The sequence below is a fragment of the Equus asinus genome, chromosome 1 (genome assembly GCF_041296235.1).
Source record: "Equus asinus isolate D_3611 breed Donkey chromosome 1, EquAss-T2T_v2, whole genome shotgun sequence".
Lineage (NCBI taxonomy): Eukaryota > Metazoa > Chordata > Mammalia > Perissodactyla > Equidae > Equus > Equus asinus.
Window position 1 is genome coordinate 147,294,938 of NC_091790.1, and position 22,545 is coordinate 147,317,482.

The 22,545-nt window shown below is 39.4% G+C and overlaps 1 pseudogene; it reads right to left on the reverse strand.

The window, feature by feature from the left end:
• Positions 1-1,543: 1,543 nt before the first annotated feature.
• Positions 1,544-22,545, reverse strand: part of LOC106838011 (transcription factor IIIA pseudogene) — a 43,683-nt pseudogene continuing 22,681 nt past the window's right edge.

The window sequence follows — 22,545 nt, forward strand, 5'->3', positions numbered from 1 at the left end:
TCCAGTTTTTTCTTTCCCTATTGGTGGTCTACACTGTCTATGCAAATAGCTCTGGAAAAATAATTTTAATTTTCTGGAGGGAATCAGAGCAAGAGTAGTTAATTATCTACCCCTTATAATCTGAATATTGACAAAGATTTTTTGGATGGTAGAAGTTTAGGCTCAAATGGGTCCGATATCAGATAGGCAGGGTCCTGGCTGTGGGAAAATCTGTGGTGAACAGGTCCCAGGAGAGTATGGACCCTAGATCTGGCCTTCAGCTCTATGGGATGGGGGCAGAATCAAAAATCCATAATGATATGAAGAGACATTATTAAAGGGTCTCATTTATAATTCATTTTTATATACATGTAGGCCAGACATATTCCTCCCTTAAATACAGAAAAGGTCAATAGGAAGGTTTTCTCTTAAAGCTGATTTGTGGCGTGAGTCGGCTAAAGTGCCTTGAATTAAGAGAGATTAATGCAGGCAAGATAGACACCATTTAGTGATTTGTTATTTTGTAACTGAAAGGAGAGTTCTTTGTGGAGCCCATTAAGCCTCTCAATTAAACCAGCTGTCTGGGAACTATTGGGGAAGTGAGTTTTATTGAATGTCTTTTCCAAGAGCCTAGTATTACATATTTTGAGAAATGAAATGTGTATTTTGGGTACTGCCACTAATGTCTGGAGCTCCAAAGGGGATAAGGAGTGTCTTGATGAGGCCTTATCCTGTGGCCTTAGGATATGTAGAGATATGTGTGACCTTGATTTATCTTTTCAGTATAGGAGGTTCTGTGAGATAAGAGGTTCACGGAGTTCTTTACCCTGAAAAATGCAGACAACTCCTAGGCAATGACTCAAGAATTTTTAAAAATGTGTAGATGGGCTAATTTGCTGTATAGGGCATCCAGTGCTAAAATGACTGCCTGAAGTTGGGCATATTTGCTGATTCTTGAGCTTTGTCCTTTATCAGGAACATATCAGTTAAAGGATGGAAAGCCGAACCATACCACTGAGCTCCATCATTTATAGTGATGGCAGTGACATCCATACAGTCTATGAACTCCCACTGCTGTGCATTCAGTTGATCTCAAGGGACTCCCCAGGTAGCTAAGGTGTCTGGGAGAAGGAGGATCTTATATAGGTCCTGGCATCTGGCAAGGGATTGAGGACAGGAGAGACCACTCCCTCCTCCAGGTGGAATATGCCAGAAGGTCCAGGTTTGGCTCCATCCTGTATTAAGGAGGCTCAGTAGAGGTGCTGAGTTTGAAGGGTGCTGCATTTATGACCCAAGGCATAACGGGCCACTGGGTATAGAGGGTCACAGGCTCAGGGACCTGTGAGAGCCACCATTTCTAGGAAGGGCCAGTATGTGGCCAGCAATTTTTGCTTTAATGTTGCATAGCACAGAGGCAAGGTTTCTAACACTAGCAGGCCAAGGGTAACCTATGGCCGTTATAGGTGTCCAGAGAATCCGAAAGGCATGAGAAGAGGTTGCTAAAGCTATAGTCAAGGAGTCTCTGTGGGTGGTAACAGGAGTGCCTGTCAATTTTTTTTCTAAATCAGTGATTTTCATAAGAATAAATGTGCTTCTGAGAGAAAATAACTGAGCTTGTTGGTTTGCAGTCCTTTAAACAATATGTTCTGATATTTAGCTGAAAGTATGTATTGCAACTATTGAGATCAATAGCATTTAGTACCTCTCTGTTTTTAGGCAAAGATAAGCCTTGTTGGTGTTTTCTATTAAGAGATATATATCCACTGAGATGAGAGGCCAAACTCGATTTTTCACGAGATATTTTTACTTTGGTCTTCATGTCTTCCTGTCAGCATCATGCACAATGACCTGCCTTGTAAGACTGTGTTTTGTTGCAAACCTTTGCCACAGCCAGCATGTTCATACATAAATGAGTGCTTCTCTTCATGAAAGGAGAAAATATGGTTCTGGAAACGAACCACAGTTGTGAGTTAGTTAGCTTCCGCCATAGTCTTCCCTCAGACCTTGACACACATCCGTTACTGGGGCACGAGTTTTCATATGTTGCTTACCTTCACCTTTGCGTTTGAATGCTTTCTGGCATACTTCATATGTTATTTCCTTTGTTATGGGTTTCTCTCACATGTTTGCCACAATGGAACATCCCTTTTGACATTGGTAGCCCTTGTGGACCTTCCGGTGTCCTTTCAGACCGCCGAGTGAAGCAAAGTGTTGCTATATCTTTCATGGTTTCACTTGAAGAGTGACTCATTTTTCTGCTGGCACGGATGGATTTTCAGCTGCTGATGTTTCTCAAAGGTCTTCTTATAACCTTCAAAACTGCATACATATTGTTTTCACTGATTTTCATGTTTGCGTTCAGAATGTTTCCTCAAGTTTGATTTTGTGTTGAATTTTCATCCAGCCACTAGCTGCACAAATAAACAGCTTTTCTCCAATGTGGATCAGGATGTGGTGACTCAGAGCGTAGTCCCTGATGAAGCCTTTGCCAGACTCTTCATTGTCACAAACAAATCTCTCCCCATGTGCTTGCACAGGTGCATGTCTAGTTTTCAGGCCTTATTGTCATTGGCTCTGCAGTCTGGTAAGGAGCAGAAAGACCTCCTGTGGAGGGCAGGGAAGGAGCGAGAACATGTTAGCCAAATCTCTACTATCAAAATATTTACTGGCTGTTGAGTGGATGAGGTCAGGAATTTCAAAAATATTGGGTATTGGGTTTGAGGACGTTAATGGATGGGACCACAGCCTTAAAGATGTAGTAATCCACCATGTGGCACTATTCTTTTTTTCTTTAATTTTTGAAGGTGTAAGAACAGGCAAAATTGCCTGTTAAATGGAGGAGCAGTGGGCATAATCATCCCTTTATTCATTAGATCTTATATAATACGTTTGAATTCTTGAAGGCCCTGTTTTAACTTACATTGGGCCATCTTAACTATTTTAACTGGGAGGTTGATGGGGGTCCCTTTTTGTCAAGCCAATTTGTAAGTGCAAAAGACTATTTAGTTTCAAGTTATTACTCATTGTTTCAGAGTATCTGCATCCAATAGGGAATATTTTAGGGCAATGGATATTATGACTATGGGAAATTTAGGCAAAGTTATTAAAATGAAGAATATCTTTTTTTTTCTATTTTCTGTTTAGTTACTCTTCTGAAATTAAAAGGGATGCCATGTTTAAATTTAGTGGGTTCCTCTGGTAAAACTGTAATTCAAGACCCAGTATGATTAAGCCCATGAAGCTTTGTCATTGGTGCATTTTAGCAGTTGTTAAAGTTAATTTTGAACCTATGCTGTAGAGGTGCAGAAGGCAACCAGTACCCTTTTTAACTTTTTGTTATAAAAATTTTTTAGTAAAGTTTTGATTTCCAATTGGGTCAAATTTTGGAGCTTTGAACTTAATTACAAATGTATATATATAAAATTTATTTATTTTTAATTTCCTCCCCCGTATCTATATTTTTTCCTTTTATTTCATTATTTTCCCCTTGTTTTGGGCTTCCAGCCACCTAAGGCTGTGGTTTTAGTTTCTGTTTCTGTTTGATAACGCATAGTGCAAACTTTATAGGTGGTTACAAGAAAGGAGGGGAAGGGGCCCAGAGGCCTGCCTTGTAGGCAGTTGGCTCTTGCTCCAAGTCTTCCCAGTGCCTCTCTAAAGGATTGGTGTTTGCACTTGAGAGCTGTAGCAGCCATTCCTTGTGAGAGCATAAGCCCCATTGTCAGAAATATCAGCCCCTTCTCACGTTGTAATGGGGAACTAACTAAAGCTCAAGCACACTGGCTAGGGGTCTTGCATTATTTGAGCAACTGGTAGGTGTTCTGAAGGGGTTTGCTGGGATGAGATATTAGTTTCCTTGTTGCCCTCCCCCCAGCCCCCTTTGGATTAGACATTGGGCAGCTGGTCTCCAAGAGTACAGTCCATGATGCCTCAGAGGGTCTAGGGAGCATAAAGTTCCTTGGAGACAGCAATGAGGCATGCAGCAGCAAAGAAGACAGGTAACTGCTATTCCCACCTGAGCAATATTGACCAGGAGAACCAAGTGTCATTTCTTTACCACGGGGGTGCCCAACTAACATCTGCCTGCACAGGATTCGCCTGAAACATAGACAAACCAGACTTCTGCCCCAAATAATAATAAAGAAACTTCAATGTCAAAAAAGTGACAAGCCCCTGGAATAGGCCTCCGCCAAACAGACTGTGAGTGGAAGCCCACTGCAATACCCTGCCGTGGAAAGTGCAGCTCAAGTGGCCAATTGCTCCTATCTGTGTAAGGTGGGCCCGACCTGTGCTAGCATCCAGCCCTTAGAGTTGAACCAATTAGCACTGTCTGTTTCGAATATTCTGAGAGACATGGCAACCACCAGCAGATACAGCAGCGGAATTTGAAGCACAAGCTCAAATTCCATCCCAAGCCACTCTCTCTGTGGTCTGGAACGAATTAGTAAAGCAAGAGCAGTCTTCCAAGAAGTTATCCAAGAGTCAGCAGTTATGGCCACAGTGCCAATTGTTTTACAAAACTTTAAGAATTCTTTTGATGGTGGGATACAACCCACTGACACTCACATAGATGAAAGGCCTAATTTTTTTGTTACTTACAGCTACTAAGGGGAGATGTCTTCTATGCAGGGCTGCAAGGGGACTTGCACTTAGGGATGCTGTAGGGGGCAACTATGTAGGGTACCAATGGCAAGTAAGGTGGAGTTAGCTAGGTTCTGTAGGCTCCCTGATGATTGCCTCATTTGAATAATTAGCATAGGCATTATCCCCAGTTATCTGGTACTTGGGGCAAGTAGGGTGGTACAAAGTGTGAGAGCCTGACATGAGAAGTTTAACTTTTCAGAGCAACATGGCGGGCTTTAGCAATGCGCATGCTACACTCAGAAGCCTAAAGCAGCCAGACTACAAGGGTGAAAGCATGGCATTGCATAAACATCCAGAACACTTCACAATTTACAGGCACCTAGAGATTTCATTAAAAAATAATATGTTTACTGATTGAGAAATGCCTATTCTTTTTCATTTTTTGGCACATAAACTGAATGTCGAATTAGGCACTCCATTTTCTTAATTACTTTTTATAAACATGAAGCATTAGTTCATTTGATGAGTTTCTTTTCAGAAGTTTCTAAAATTCCAATAAAATGTAGAGAAATGATGTCAACTTTTTAAAACCTCCCATATGAGTCTTCACTTTGAAACCTTGAGAGAGTTACTGAATTTCATAAAGTGCTATATTTGTAATAAACCTACTGACTAGGGAATTCCTAACACAGATTAATTAAGCAGGGATATGCAAAAATAAAATATATCAGTTTTCCTAGTTTGGGCCGTTTTTAAAAGTTTGTAAAAAGAAAAAAATTAACAGAGAAGCTAATAAACGTAAATTTTAGGGCTTATTAGCATCCAAATTAACATAGCAACTCGATGTAAAATTAACATGCTATTACAATGATTTTATACAGATTTGTGCAAAGCAACTTCAAGCTGATCTTTAATACAGCTCAGCAATTCATCTGTGTTACTCTAGAAACCGTTTGTCAATTTCCCCAATGATTAGTCCAATTCTCCCCTCTTTCCCTGTTTGTCTCCTTCTTTCCTGTTACATTAGAGGCAGTTTTTCTTTTCCTATCTAGAGTCACTCCTCCCATCTGTGTGTTTGGACCTCATTATACTTTCTTGGGAATTTTAGCAACTTCCTTTTCCTGAATATTCAACCACAGCTTCTCAACTAGATCTTTTCCATCAATATGGAATCCTTCCTCGGCCTCTAGCCCATATCGTCCTTTACTTACAGTCTCTCTTTCCTCTACTCCACAGTGAATCTTTTAAAAAAATGATTTATATTCTGCTGTCTGCATTTTCTCTGTTCCTATGCATTTACTAACATACTCTGAGCCAATACAGCTTATGTACCGTTATTTACGGGACAAGCCTTCCTAAGGTCCTAATGGCCCTCATTTTGCCAATTCTAGGGGATATTTTTAGTGCTCATTTCCTTGATTTCTCAGCAGCATCTGACACTGTTAACCGTTTACTCTTTCTTGAATTACCCTCTTACCTCTGCTTCCGTGATGCAGTATTTCTGTACAATACCAGAATTAAAGTACTTCATTGAAAGCAACATCAATAAGAGTGTAAGAAAAAAGAGATGAAATACATCACCAGAAAACCTGCTCATCCAAAGATAATTACATAATTGTTGCAGAGACTATCAGCTGTCCACAAAAATCCATTTTCCCTTCTTTTATAGTCACTGGGCATCTTATAAATCAGCTGAACTACATTTTTCAGCCTCCCTTGCAATTGGCTGTGACCACGTGCTGAAATTCCCTCAAAAGGTATGTGACAAGTACTATAACTGTCTTATGAAACTTCCTACATATCCTGCTCTGTGCTCTTCCCCTTTCCTATGGGCATGTTGGGGATGTCAGAGATACCGTCAGCTTGGGTCTCTGAATGACTAAGTGGAGCAGAGGCACACCCTCTCTCACGGGCATACACACTCATCTCTCTGGGTTGGAAAATTGTCCCATAGCCTTCAAACTTCAATGTGCATCAGAAACACCTGGCAGGATTGTTGAAAGACAGATGGCTGGCCCTCAGTACCAGAGTTTCTGATTCAGTTGATCTTGAGTGGGACTGAAGAATATTCTTTTCTAATAGCTCTCAGGCTTTGGGAAGTGCTGCCCTAGACTATTGCATAGAAAGAACAAATGCCTATTTTTTTTGGCCATTACATTTTGAGTCTATTATTAAAGCAATTTAGCCTCCCCTATCTAAGTCAGAAATGATTATGGACACTTGATCAAAATTATCCTATTTTCATGTTGGCATGAGCACCTAATTTGACATAAAATACAACAAAACCTTGTAAACACATTGAGTGATTGGGAAATGAGTCAAACTGTCTAAGTTCTCCAGTTTCATCTTCCTAAAGATTGACCTATTTTTCCTAAAACTGACCCCCAGCTCCCAGGCCACAGTGTCTTGCTCAAGCATGCTCAAATGCAGGAATAATTAAAGAATTAAGGCTTAGAGTAGAAGAAATAAGGGGACAAAAAATGGGGGATAAAAGGCACTTCTTAAAGCAACATGATTTGGGATTTTGAAAATAAGAAATAGAAAAATAAAATTTTATTTCAAAATTTGTCTTCTATTCTGGGCAGGGCATGAGGGGGCCAGTGAGGGAGAGGAATGTGTGTTATTTGGAGCCAGGATACAAACTACAAATGCCGTTGAGAGAGAACAGGTGCACTGGATAGGAGAGCAGAAATGGTCACTGATTCAACTTCTGTAACTGATTAGTTGAGAAACCTTGGACAACTGAGTTCAACTATGAGGGGAGTGATCAAGAGGAGCCCTAGATCCCCACTGATGTGGGGTCGGTGAGCCGAGGAGTCGAAAGAAAGATTTCTTGGACTCTCAAGGTCTGGCAGTGGTGCTCTTTTATTTAGAGAATAGTACAGAACAGCATGGGGACAGGACCCATGGGCAGTGAAGAGCTGCTGCTTCTGTTGCATGGGGACAGGACTCATGGGCAGTCAGAGCTCCTGCTGCTGCCCCATGGGGACAGGACCCATGGGCAGTCAGAGCTCCTGCTGCTGCTGCATGGGGACAGGACCCATGGGTAGTCAGAGCTCCTGCTGCTGCCCCGAGTTGAGGGTTAGGGCTAATTTTATAAGGCCTGGGTACGTGACTTATTTTTACTGGAAAAAAAGAAAAGATGATGTAAAAAGTAATTAAATGATTTCAGTGCAGATGGGGTCTGGTTATTGTGCGGTCATATAACTTTAGATACGAATCTGGCCATATAGATCGGCATGTAGGTGAGGATGCCCTGGGCTTCTCTCCCTGGGGCAGCCCTAATTCATACCATAAAAAAAGTCCACTGAGTCATATAGTTTGGCATGTAGGCCAGGTCACCTTGGGCTTCTCTAGCTGGGGCAGCCTTAATCCACATCACCCACCAGATAGACGATCTGTGACTCTGTTACTGAACTGCGTATTTTATAACAGGGCAAATTGTCCTGTAATGATACGTACATAGGCTCAAAACACTTTTAATGGATATAGATATATATTTTTTTATGCCGTTTAAATAGAATAGAGAGAGGTTTCTATCCTTAAATGACATATTTTGGTTTAAATGCCTTGAACTTCTTTTTTTTGAAGGTGTGAAATGGGAAATTGAGAAATGCTGGTTCTTAACAATATCCAGGAAGTACAAGACAAAGAAGAGAGCTTACACTCTTCCAAAGACAATTTTGTATAATGGCTTTACTAATATTTAGTGTTTCAATTTGTCTCAGTTTTAGGAGATGCTTTTATTTAATTATTTTCTAAATGTCCTCAGGCCATTTAATGATGGAACACAAGTTTTTCCTTTCCCATTATTATTCTTCATCTATTTCCTGTAACCAAGATTGAATTATTTAAATTGACAGTTTCTTTATTGGTTGACATTCAAGATACCTTGAATTTTTCAAGAAACCATTTGGACAAAGTAATGATCTCCTGTGTTCCTCCTTCTCTCCTTTGATTTGAATCATAAGCCCTAAAGACCACACAAATATTGTTCCTAGAGTATCAAAGATATGCTAAATTTGCTCCTGGGAGTGTATCTTATAACTTCATATCTTCTCATGTCTTTCTTCCACTTGACTATTACTTGAAAAAATGGAAAAATTTCTGAGCAAGAACAAAGTATGGGCAATTAGGCAAACCAGAAATTAAAAAAATAAATTGAAAAACCAAGGAAGTCTACAGTTAATTTGATTTGTTAAGGCAGGAAGAGAATTGATGGATGACTAAAAATCAGTGCATTGTACAATGCATTATAAAGATACACTCCCTGGAAACAAAAGACACGAGAGACTAAATTCTAATATTAGGGTGATTTCTAAGAATGTTAGAGACCTGGTTTGCTGTAAAGTGTAGAAAACTTGACGGTAATATGGGAGGTCTGGTCTTAAGCCCCAGCTGCTCCATCCCACATTTTATGAGGTTAACTGGTTTATTGAGTGAGCTAAATTTGATGGAAATGTGTTCCAGAAACCCCTTTATTGTTCACCAACTATTCCTCTTAAACATTCCTTTTGGATCAACCTTCCCGCCCCTGATTGCACATTATGCAAATCTCATAACTTCCAAGTTGTTTCTAATTCCTTTTCCATCATTATGATTCCCTGTAAGTTGTTCAAAGGCTCAATCAAGTCTAAATCAGAGCTCCAATCTCTAATTCCTCCAAAGCTTCTTTCTTCTCCACAACTCCAGACTGGCCCGTGGCTGAAAGTCTTCTAGTGAGAAAGGGCATTTTGACTTTTCTTTCACTTTCCCTCCTCTTTCTCTTCCTTCTTTTCCTGCTTCCTCTTGGACTGAGGAGAGAAAGGGTGAGTTGTGGAAGAGTTCCCTCCTATTTCTGTTGTCTGGCCCTTGTTGTTTTGCATGACAGCATTCATATATGGCTGCTCTCTTAGGGCATATACGCGAATTTTTTCGGAGGATGCTGGAGATCCCCACCATGCATTGGACTGTAATGTGTGTTAGGCTCTGGGGACTCTCTTCTGGGCAAGCTTCCCTCTTTCATGGTGCACATTCAAGAAGACTTAAGCTGGGCTACTCTACTCTGCGTCTATTGGCCCATGAATCCTTGCCATTTCCAATGGTAGGAGTGCAAGCCCTTCACCCTCTCAGGTCTCTCTGTAGTAGTGGACTGTTCTAGCTATACTCCCAATCACAGAAGACTCCAGGCAGTAAACAGGTCTAAGCCTTCATGTACATGAATGCCTCTACCCTGCAGGGACTCAGTTAAGCACTGTCTTGTGCTCTACTCCAAGAGAAGATGCAACATGAGACTATGAGGTTCTGTGGCTCATAAGCATTCAACCACGGTGTGAGATGCAGTCTACCTCTCTTAAAGGTACTGCCAGTCTCTGTATGCTTTTCTTAGATCACCTTGCCTTGGAAGGGAAAGAGCCTCCATGTCCCAGTACTCTCTTCTGAGCTCACAGCTCAACATTCCAGATGAATTCCCTATTCCCATAAACTCGTCTAGACCTTATCTAGGTTGAATGGGTGTGAGTGTGACCTATGTTAAGTGAACAGGAGGAAACATTCAGAACGGCTCCTCCTATTTTATCAGAGCAACAAGGAAGGCTCAGAGGAGAGGCAAGTCCATCTTAGATAAGGGATTTGATTTGAGGATATCACACCAAATATAAACCACGCGGACGCTGGTCACTGGCCTCGCTTACCTCTGGAAGGGAGAAATGGGTGCTGTGTATCTGCTTGCTGGCCTCTCCTTGGTGGGAGGGTCTTTTGTCTTGGGCACTGGGGTCCCTAACAACAAACTGTGGGGATGGAGGGGGCGAATTAGGCTGTGGCAAACAGTGGAGGAGCACAAGTTGGCTCTGGGCAGTCAGCTTCCTTGTGCCCTGGCTAGGCTCACTCTGCTCTTCTTCTCATGCCACACATAAGCCTCACCTGTTTAGGACCTAAGACCTGGGAGGCTGACAACACTGGTGGGCCATCTTGTGAGGGAAGGGATGTCTTTGCTGTGATAACAGCTAAGCTGCCCCTTAACTGTTATCCACATGGTATTTCCAGCTATTCCATCCCACTAATATTGATATTCCGACATTCCAAGACTAAAGCAGTAGGCTTTGGAATGCTTTTATACCCCAGTAGGCACTGTTACAGCTGCACTATCATTTTAGGATTATCTTGTTGGAAGCGTTAGGTCCGTTTTGCCGAGATGGAAGCGGAGCATTTCTGGATTGAAGAATACTGTTGGACGTCTATTAATAAAGGGTTACTAGGCCACTGGTGCAGGTGGTCTCTGATATGGAAGAACTGCATTTGATGACAAGTTTGTGAAAACCTGTAATGAATAAATATTTCCCCACCAAAAACAAAAACAACAAAAGAACAAAAACAAAAACAAAAACTTGCCCTGCCAGCTTTTAGAAGTAAAGTAAGAGTTACTTGTAACTACTTGACACTCTATTTAAAATATGGGAGCAATTTTTGCCTATGATTGTAAGCCTTGAAGCACTGGCTGAGAGCATAGGAAAAGAACATTTAACTTTCTGTTACAGAGATGTCGTGATATTGAACAAGTTACCTAACTTTTACCTGAATTCTTCAGCTGGGCTGCTGTATTAACTTCCCATTGGTGCTGTAACAAATTACCACAAACTTCGTGGCTTAAAACAACACCAATTTATTCTCTTACAGTTCTGGAGGCCAGAAGTCTCGTCAGTTTCACTGGACTACCGTCAAGGTGTTGATAGGGCCCGTTTCTTCTAGAGGTATGAGGGGGTTATCCATTTTAGGGCCAGTTCCTTCTAGAGGCATGAGGGGATTATCCATTTCTTTGTCTTTTTTAGCTTCTAGGGGCCACCCGCACTCCCTAGCTCATACTTCTTCCTCACATCACTTCAACCTCTTGTTTCCAAATTGTATCTGCTTCGTCCCTGATCTCCTGCCTCCCTATTATAAGAACCCCTGTGATTACATGGGCCCACCTGAATAAGCCAGGATGGATCTTCATCTCAAGATCCTTAAGCTAGATCATAGCTGCAAAGTCTCTTTTTGTTATAAGGTGTCATTTACAAGTTCTAAAGATTAAGATGTGGATAATTTGGGGGCCAATATTCAGCCTACCACAGTTGTTTTAAGGATTAGATAATATACATAAAGTACTTACCATGATGTTTGGCACATATTATCACTCAGCATATGTTCATTTTCTTCTTTCTACCTCCCCATCCTATATACTAGGTTGTATGATTTTGGTTAAGACACTTGATCATTAAAGGGCCTTTGCTGCCTTATCTGTAAAGCTAGATATATTTATAACACTGCCTCTAGGGATATAAGGATGAACAAGATTTACTTAGCCTCTGCCATCTTTCAGTTCTTAAGTTCACATTCTCTTCAAGGGAGTGAACAATAAAATAGTTATATATATGGTTAATATATATAATATATAGTTATATATATATATAGTATTAATCAGTGCCATAAAAGAATTTAGTCAGGGAAGAAGAGACAGAATGATGGGGGAGGGCAGGGTCATGCATGGTCCACTCTGTTTATTTGGCACCTGTCAAATGTCCCCTCCATAGAAAGGACTCGACTGACCATATGATCTACAGGAGTATCCCTGCCTGCTCTACCCATCATTCTCTCTCTTTGTCTCTCAATTAAATTTTTATGACTCTAATTACTATCTCATAATACATTTATTTATTTTATTTACTATTTGATTGTCTGCTCCCTCTAATACAATGTAAGCTTCAGGACAATGGGGGTTAAGTCACTCTCATTCATCATTATGTGCCCAGAAGAGTCTGACAAGAGTAGTGGCTCTGTTAATGTTAATCAAATGAATTACAGGGCTATATAAATCTCACTCAATACTAATATTAAAATTCTATATATTCATTTTAAGAAATAGTGGTAGATGCAAAGTTGTTTCATATCTAACAGGTAAAAGATATACAAATACATTTTTGAGCACATCTACCCAAAGATTGCAGTAAAACTCAATGGTGAACTTGTGTGATCATTTATCAGAAACCTACATCTTTTTTTTTTTACAACATCTATGACAGAGGATAAATGAATTGAAAGAGATTCCAATCCGTAAATAAAATGTGAGAAGATAATCTGTATACGGAATTTATTCTAAACATCTCATACAAATATCTATACTTGAAAAAAGTTGTTTAAAATGTTTCTCTCATAATCTTTTTCTGAAAATTGAGTAACTATAGGCTGTATACAGGAGAGAAGAGTATTTTACCACAGATAAGGTAGGAAGCATACAGTATTACAAACATGTATGTAGATCTATGATAATTATGAAAATAGGAAAATATTTCAACTCTAAGCAGACTGAATATTTTAATCTGTGGCATTTTTATGTCCAATTAATATAGATGATTCATAAAAACATAGGTTTATTAAAATGAAAGCGTGTGGCAGTCTTTAAAAAAATTCTGGCCGCAATTCAATTTCAATTATACAGGCTATAAATGACAATTTAACTTTGTGACATGTTTACAAATTAGCAACTCAATTTATGGTTTTGAAGATGTTGGTCATTTTATTGATGTCCTTGTTAATAAATTGTTGATTGAAAATAAGAACACATGGTATTTACCTGTTAATTCAATTAGTCACTTTATTATTTTGTTTAAATGTGCACATTGGTCAACAATGAGATTCTGGATTTGGAAATATCTTTAAGTAAATAATATTCAATAGAAAAAATATTGCTTTTTTTAAAAAAATAAATCTCATTCAAGAATCTAATTGATTTTCAAAATTGAGGTTGGTATATGTTATCTAAATAAAATTTAAGAAGTTTTCCTAAAATATATATTGCTTATCTGATCTATAAAAATTAAAAGCAGAGTTCATGTACTATTCAAGTATATATGAGTCTCCCAGACCTTTCCACTAGTTCCAACTGTCTATGTTATAACGACTTGGTTGTTTGGAGAATTGGCATATATAAGCACTCCAAATTGTTTACAAGCTACGTTTTTCTATAATAAGGTCAAAAAATATATTTTCAGCAAAAGATACCAGAGGGCAGCAGGATGGTGATGCTCAGTGAGTACAGCCTTTTGAGTATCACTAGTTCCTTTAGGGTCAATGTGCTCAGAAGGTGGTGAGCAGATTCTGCTTGTGCAGGATGAGGTCCTGCCAGCTTGTGAGAAGCAGTGGGAGGAGACATCACCTAACTTCTCACTCTTCTACAGCAAACTAAATATGACCACAAATGCTTTGGCACACTTCCCACCAAAAGTTGGGGTCTCTTGTGCCTCATCTTTAATTTGAGCTAGCCTATGACAACATTGACCAATTGAGTTTGGCACAAGTGAAACTATGCCAGTTTTAGGCTTAGCTTTTAAGAGTATGGGTGGGTTCCACTTTGGTCTCTGTAACCCTTAGCTTCCATAAAAGTAGTCCAAATACCTTGCTAGAGAGATCATATGATGAGGTCCTGAGACTAGAGGAAAAAAGAAAGGAAGAGAAATCCAGCCGAGCCCAGGCTTCTAGCAATACCCACCAAGGAAGAAGACGTGAGAGAAGCAGTCCCAGACCCTCCAGTTCAGCTCAGCCCCTAGCTGAATACCACCTAGTGATCCTAATCATTTCCATGTAGAGCAGAAGAATTGCCCAGCTGAGCCCTGCCTGAATGTCTAACCCCAAAATCACAAGATATATTATAGTAGTTGCTGTTTTAGCCACTAACTTGTAGGGAAGTTTGTTGGCAGCAAGAGGTAACCAGAACAACTCCCAAATAGGTCATCTTGAAACTTTAGCATAACAACTTGATATGTTTGAAAACAGTCATTCTCAAGCCATGTCAACAGATTCAACTCTAGACCTGGAAGCAGTGTCTTTACATTACTAGGTCCATGTTTCTGCAGTGGCTGTAACGATGAATTGTGGAGATAAATGACTCACACTTACACAGTACATCAAAACTATGTAATGTCATAATGAGCACACAAAATCACTCATGTTCTGCTTTACAAGGTCTAGGAGAAACTGAGAAGGGCAGATCTGTCAGTGCATACATACTTCAAAATCAGTTGGTCTAATGCAGATCAATTTGATTTTCCTCTTTAGGAAAGAGCTAACCATTCAGTCAGTTAGATTTAAGACATTAGAACCATTTTAAACTATTGCTCAAATAAAATTTATATCAGAACTCTGTACCATCTGCCATTCTTAAAATCTATTGCAGTATCTTTGCCTCATTTACTGATTTGAGATCTTCATTACTTTTTGCATAGTTTCCCAAATTCATTCCTCTAATATTTTCATATCATTTTCCATCTTAAAAGCTTTCAATGATTCCCTATTACATATGATATGAAAAATCAACTCCTTATCCTTGTTTTTAAGTCCTTCCATAGTACAATAAAATTTTCTGCTCTCTACTCCCAAATTCACTTTTTTTTTAATGCTGGCCGGTAGATCTGTGACCAATAACATAGCATACTGAAGAAGAAAAAAATGGAAAAATAAGAGGACATTGTTATCTGTGAAGAGAAAGCTGACGGTGAGCCTCATATCAACAGACATTGTAAATTACTCTAGATGAAATTTTAAATGTAAAAGAAAACATTTTAATCCATCCCTGTTCTAGAATTTTTGCCCTGGCTTAAGGTAGCATGATAGAGTTGAATAGGTAAAACGGCTCATGTCCAAATGCGTGGAGGCTTTCAGATCATGGCAATGAGGTTCAAGTCAATTGAGAAACTACTTGATGGGCCCTCTTAAGAGTCCTAACTCATAGATAATAATAGACTCATGGACCAAGGGAAACGACAAGAAACATTTCCCCTTGGTTAAAATGTCTCTTCGAAGAGCCCATAACCAACCAGCATATACCCTCTGCTTCTCTCAATCTACCAATCTTAACTGATACTCTGTTTTCCACAACCCATCTTAAAACCACTCAGACCAAGCCCCAAGACCCTATAAAAGCCTGTCGTAACTTTCTCAGATTAAGAAACTCCTAAGGCTTGCCTGTGGAGTGTTCTCCCTTGCTACACTAAGCTAAATAAACTTGGCATTGTACAACTACAGGCATTCCCTTGTTACCTTTTGGTGAATGGGCTTCAAAACTACCACTAACTCAACATATAGTCTTGGCCTAGTTACTAATAATCATCAACCTCTTTTCTCTCTCCTTGTGTAATACTGATAATATTTATCTTGTAGTATTTTGTGAGGTTTAGGGACAAGATATGAAAAGTATCTAGTGTGGTATACAGTAGATAGCAAGCATTAGTAAATAATGGGTAATTATTAGTATATTTAAGTTGTTTTTTTAAAAAATATGCATTGTGCCTAATAGAAATTTGGTGGTTTTCCTGATATAATTTCTAGTTTATTCCTTTTAAACTTACTTTTCATAGTAGCCCATGTCTGGGAATATAAATCTGAATGAACTGTCATATAGGGATGTCTCCACTAGGGATGACTAATGCTAATTTGGAGGACTGAATAGAATGTTCATAGTCTACTGGCTTTTAAAAATTATAACTAAAACTGGATTCAATGACCTTTCAATTTTTCAGTCCTTGTTAAATCATGCATCTAGAAAAGGAAAAGTCCCGTGTCCTGTATTCTTGATGTGATCAGAATTTGATCAAGAATATGGGACAGGAAACAAAGGGAGGCACTATAAGAGTTTTTGAGACAAATAAGCAAAATATTTTAATAAAATGATGGTAAAGTAATGATAAAATGCAGAGTGTTTCCAATTTGCTTTTATAGTGCATGCAATTTCAAAATATAATTAATTAGGGAAGAGACCAATGCCAAGGTCAGGTTCCTTAGGAGACAAACTCTAAAACTCTGACATTTGAGTGTATGTGGTTTATTGAGTAGAGCTCTTAAGAACACCCGAGAGAGTTAAGGAAGCAGGATTGGGCGGAGGGAGAAGGTGAACTGCAATGGTTTACAAAGAGGACTTAGCTGAGCCCTGGGGGAGCTTTGGAGCTGGTGTTCCACTTCAGAGATTCCCCAGGTTGAGGCAAAGGGGCTCAGCCTTTGTACCCTTTCATTCCTCATCAGTCAGTGGGGAGGCAGAAAGCAACAGTATTAGAGAGAGTCTTGGCTGTGAGTCAGGCAACACTTCTGCTGCTGGGGGAACTAGCCTAGCGCATTGGTCCCATTGGGGGATCTATGCTGCATTCCTCAGCATCCACTACGGTGAATTAACAACTTCATCTACTTTTGTGCATTAGGACGTGTTATCTGATTATCTTCTATTTGACCTTTGAAGAAATAAGCAAAGTAAATATTAGTTTAAGGTTTATTTAGGAAAGAAGTTTTAAGAAGGCTATATTATTAAATCTAGTATTAAGAATTTCTTAAAGTAATTACCCCCTCCCCTTATGTGCATGAGATTGTTGTGCTGCGGTCTGACAACTATTTTTACTTCGCTTCCCTTGTCGGCATTTACTCTCTGAAGTATTACACTGGGTTTATGTGTGGTGGAGATGAATGTCTTCAGTACTGGGTTGCTCGTGCTTTTGTTCTTTCAACGTAATTTTTTGGTTCCTCCTTATTATTTTATCAATGGCATAACAGTTTAGTTCTAATTTTGCTCTCTTTCTGACTCAGAATTGGTGGGAAGCTGCGTGAGACAAGTGGTGCATCAAGGGCAGCAAAGCTATTGAACTATTTCCATTGAATATTCAATTGCTTTTGCACGGAAGAAAGCAACAGCTTTAGAGGTGTTTATGTGAGACATACATCACATACCAATTTATGAGCTGAAACTTTCCCAAATGCACTGCCTTACATATGAGATTGTTACCACTTGATTAATTTATTTAAATGGTGATATAAAGTAAAACAACCATTTATGATATTTGTATCTGTTTTTGTTTTTCCTTCATTCAATTTCTGAGTGTCACCTAAAGGTTGATCTATATTAGTTTATTTCCTGTTGCAGTTCCTGGATCCATAAAGGCTATGTCCAGTACTTCATCAAGCAAAAATGGGAAGTTAATAAATTATTTTCTAATGTGGATCACACGACCAGGTACAAAAAATCTTTTGTAATAAATGCTAGTTAATATTGTGCTCCATCATATTTAGATATTTTTTCCTTCTTTCAAGCTTCAGTTTCTGTGATGTCATCTTGAGGTCTTCTACCATTGTGAGGAATTCTAAATAAGTAAAGATAAAATGCTTCCCTGCAAATATTTAAAGTATATATTTTAAGATAAAACATTTCCTTAGCAAGGCATTAGAACTAGGACGTTCTTGGGGACATAGAGTGCAAAATATGAGGATAATTTTGGCTAAAAATGATGGCTTCTTCTGCCTGAAATGAGTGATATGCACTTAGCATATAACCTATGCTTCATTCCACACTGGGCATTGCCATGAGTTATATGCTGCCCATTGGAGTCTTTAAATTGATTGTGGAAGGTTAAAAGATCATTTTAATTTATCTGTAGGAATAGTCTTTTGGTTAGTGCTGTTCATTTTCCATTCTCTGGTGAGACTCTAAAATCTCTCAGTGGGTACCTTATTTTATTATCTCATTGACGCTGAGAAATCCTGATGAGTTAATCAAGAGCACCTGTGGAACACCTTTAGTACATCTCTGAAGGGTGATATAACACTAGAAATGAGAAAAATGTGTTCGTAAGTCATTTTTGCTGTTTGAGATGCATAAAATTCTCATTTTAAAATGAATCATCCTTGCTCATCCTCTGTTTAGATAGAGGTAAACACATTTTATTTTCTGTTTTGCTCTGTTTTTGTTTCTTTTTCAGGTGAAGAAGATTGGCCTGGGCTAACATCTGTTGCCAATCTTCTTTTCGCTTGAGGAAGATTGTTGCTGAGCTAACATCTGTACCAATCTTCCTCCATTTTGTATATGGGACACCACCACAGCATGGTTTGATGAGCAGCATGTAGGTCAGTGCCCAGGATCCAAACCCAAGAAACCTGGGCCACTAAAGTGGAGCATGGGAACTTTACTACTATGCCACCATGCTGGCCCCCGTGTCATGCTCCGATTTGAGTGTGCTATTTTGATTTGTCAGTACCAAGTTAAAAAAAATAGAAATGAATTAATACATTTTTAGAATTTTCCTCACCTGATACATTTGATGAATGAACTGATGTGATGATTAACATTTTCAAGTTAATTAAAAGCTATTTATCTTTTTATTCTCTTTAATGTGTATGTGTTATGTTATAGGTCTACAACAAACTTGGTTGCTATTTTTAAAACTAAGAATTAGTGTTTTAGACTTTAGCATGATAGGTTACTCTTTTTTTTTTTTAAAGATTTTAATTTTTCCTTTTTTCTCCCCAAAGACCCCCAGTACACAGTTGTATATTCTTCGTTGTGGGTCCTTCTAATTGTGGCATGTGGGATGCTGCCTCAGCGTGGTTTGATGAGCAGTGCCATGTCTGCGCCCAGGACTCGAACCAATGAAACACTGGGCCGCCTGCAGCGGAGCATGCGAACTTAACCACTCCGCCACGGGGCCAGCCCCAATAGGTTACTCTTTTAAGGTTTAGAAGGATAGGATGCACCATTTCACTAGAGCCTTAAGAAAATCTTGAGAGCCGCCCATTCATAGGCTGCATTTTACATATGAGGCCTCAGCTCAGACAAGTTAAACAACTTGCTTGAGTCCAGAGTACATGACAGGGCCAGAGCTTTAGCTTTGATTCCCAATCTAATTTCATTACTCCAAATTATGGTACCTCTGTTTATTGAAATGCAGAAGTAAGGTCCATTAGCCTAGCTGAAAAAGCCTTTGCCTTTGTCTATGAAAAGTTAATTGAAAATTCCAGCTTACTTAGCAGTGCCAGGCAAGGCTACTAATAGTTAAAGAATGAAAAATGACAAGTGGTGCTTAATAATTAGACTTAAACATATGGGGCAGCAATATTTGTTTAAGAATTACATTTCTAAACACCCTTAGAAGATATCATGCTCTAGTTTCTTCTAAGTTAGTCTATTTGACACATGGAAAGTGAACATGAAATAGACTATAATCCAAGTTCCACAGGCCTAGGGAATTTGTCTGTAGTTCTGTCCCCAAAACGTAAAATAGTGCCCGGCATACAGTAGGCCCATTACACGTATATTGAGTGAATGGAAGACTTAATGGCACTTAAACAGCCAACCTATAAGAATAATTTATAAAAAATACTTCCTTGGGGGGCTGGCCCCGTGGCTGAGTGGTTAAGTTCGCGCGCTCCGCTGCAGGCGGCCCAGTGTTTCGTTGGTTCGAATCCTGGGCGCGGACATGACACTGCTCATCAAACCACGTTGAGGCAGCGTCCCACATACCACAACTAGAAGGACCCACAACGAAGAATATACAACTATGTACCGGGGGGCTTTGGGGAGAAAAAGGAAAAAATAAAATCTTAAAAAAAAAAAAAAAAAAAAAAAAAAAAAAAAAAAATACTTCCTTGGAAAATAAGTAATTAAATTATTTGAGCAGGAGGATAAAAATTCTACTATTTAGAAATTACTCAGTGAGGGCTGACTTTCACCATAGGATACATCCTTTGTGCTCAGAAAATTTAAATCTTTGATTGATTTTTTAAAAAGTGAATATTATAGAACTAAGTAAGTGGATGATTCAAATTGGGGAATCTGCCAATGATCTACTTATTTGGTGTGACTTTTTTTTTTGTCTCTTACTCAGACGTACTAAGAAAAAACTAATGCCCTTGATTTTAAATGACATCTCTTCTTGCTGGTTTACAATTAGGCTAAAAAGACCAAGAGGAGAATCTTTTCTTGGGGGAAGCAAAAACTGTAATTCATTCAAACTTACAAAAATGTCTTATTGATGTATCTTATTTGTAAAAACTTATTTCTGTGGCTCAATACTTAGACCTTTAGAAATGTCTACAATTTATGGACTGGTAATGCTTTAAAATAATCCTGCTTTTGTTTCTGAAATAAAATGGTTCCCAAACTCATTTTGACAGAAAGCCATTTGACAATCTTTTGTATGACATTTTTACAATCATTCTCAATTACGTAATAAGAGTGAGCCATTTGCCTCCTCAGATGGTAGACACAAAGAATTATAGAACGTTGAGTCTGAAATTGACCTCAGACAATCTGGTAAAGCCATTTTACTTTTACAAATAAAACAGAATGAGATCCACAAAGATGATATGACTTGCCCAAGGTAACAAAGCTAGACACTAACAGAGCCAGGATTAGAAGGCAGAGCCCTGCCCCATTTTGCACGAGAGGACTCAATCACTACAGAAACATGGCTCTTAAAAATTATGGAATACTTTTGATCTATATTTAACCCGTTTTTGACACTTTACAGGTAGCACTGTGCTGCTAAGTACTGACTAATCTTCATCAAGAAAGCATAAACCTTGTTTTCTGTCTTAATAAAAGAATACTCCACACTCTGCAGTTATCTCTGACTCCTCTTTCAAGTGGCACATTCGCCTTGTCTCTGGCTCCTTTGCTACTGATAAATGTCCATCCAGAAGCCATCCTCTTTCACGCTTTTTGCTACCACCTTGATCCCAATAGCAGTCATCGTACAGCTGTTGACCACAGTAGCCCCCCTCTAGCTGCTCCCCCTGCTTTTAATTCTTCCTCCTTATATCTATTCTCCAAAACAAGGTAAGTCAAAAAAAGGTTTTACTATGCTAAAACTTTCCATTGACCCCTCATCTCTCTCTGAGTCTAAACCAGTGTCCCTCCTCTGACCCCCGAGTTCCCACCCCTCAGTTTCCCATCTGACTTCATCTCTTACCCTAGCCTGCTCACTCACCCCACCCCGGCCTCACTGGCATCCTTCCTGTCACTGGGACACACCAGCTTCATCACACCACAGGGTCTCTGCATTTGTTCCTTCTCTCTGGAATGCTCCTCCTGCAAATACACTTGCATGACTCACTCCCTCACTCCTCTCAAGTCTTTTCTCAAATGTTACTTCTCATGGAGGTTATTGCTGACCACCTTGTTTAAAGTTGCTAACTCTTAGCTCTCTCTACTCTCTTCCCTGCTTATTTTTTCCATAGGGCTATGACCCTTTCTGTACTAAATGACTTACTTATTTATTTTGATTTTTAGTGTTTCTTTTCCCACCAACTCAACTAAGATGTAAGCACCGTGGGCATGAATTTTTGTCTCGTTTGTTCACTGATGTATCTTCAGTACCTAGAATAATACCTGACTACATGCTAGAGGCTCATGTAAAATTTGTTTACTGAATTAATGAATCCTCTTAGAAGAACAATGGAGGAGAAAATCCCCGTTTGGGGAAGGGCAGATGTATCTCATAGCCCCAACTCCCGGTCCCAGATCCTTCTTTCCTTTGTGGGAAAGTACGACTGCCGGGATATTACTGGCTCCAGGTCATGCTGTTCTCCCCCTTACCACCTGGCTCAGGTGTGACCACAGACCTTTCCTATAAGGCCCACAGCAAAATGAAGCCAGGTTGTCAAGACATCATTCAAGGTCCAGGAGTAACAGACAGGAGATACAGGAAAGAAGATCATTTATAATTAACTTCCTAGGTTGTCTCTTGAATTTGCTCATTGGCCCCTGCCCAGACATTGGCTGCTGTTCCCTTATTTCTTCCTTGCTAATGGAATCATTTTGACGGCCATGGTCTCACTATAAGCCATCAGGGGATCCATTTCAATCAAGGTACTGGTATTCTCCTTGCCAGTGACTGATTCAGAAACAGAAATATGACACTGGCTGATGGAAGGTGAGAGGCAAGTCAGCGGAGGCAGCCTCCGGGAAGATTCCTGGGCTCTTCAAAAAGTATACCAGGAAGTTGCATGCTTTTCCCCACACACCACTCCCTGCCTCTGCTTTGGGACACTGCGTGTTGTAATTTGAAGATGTGATTCTTGGAAGTACAGCATCATATTGCATTCATAAGGGACAAAGCCAAGGATCTAAGCCAACATTGTGAGGATGGCAGAAGGGAGTGGCAGTGATGACAGTGAGAAACTGTCCTTGATTACCTTGCTGATGCTCTGGTTTGGCCCACC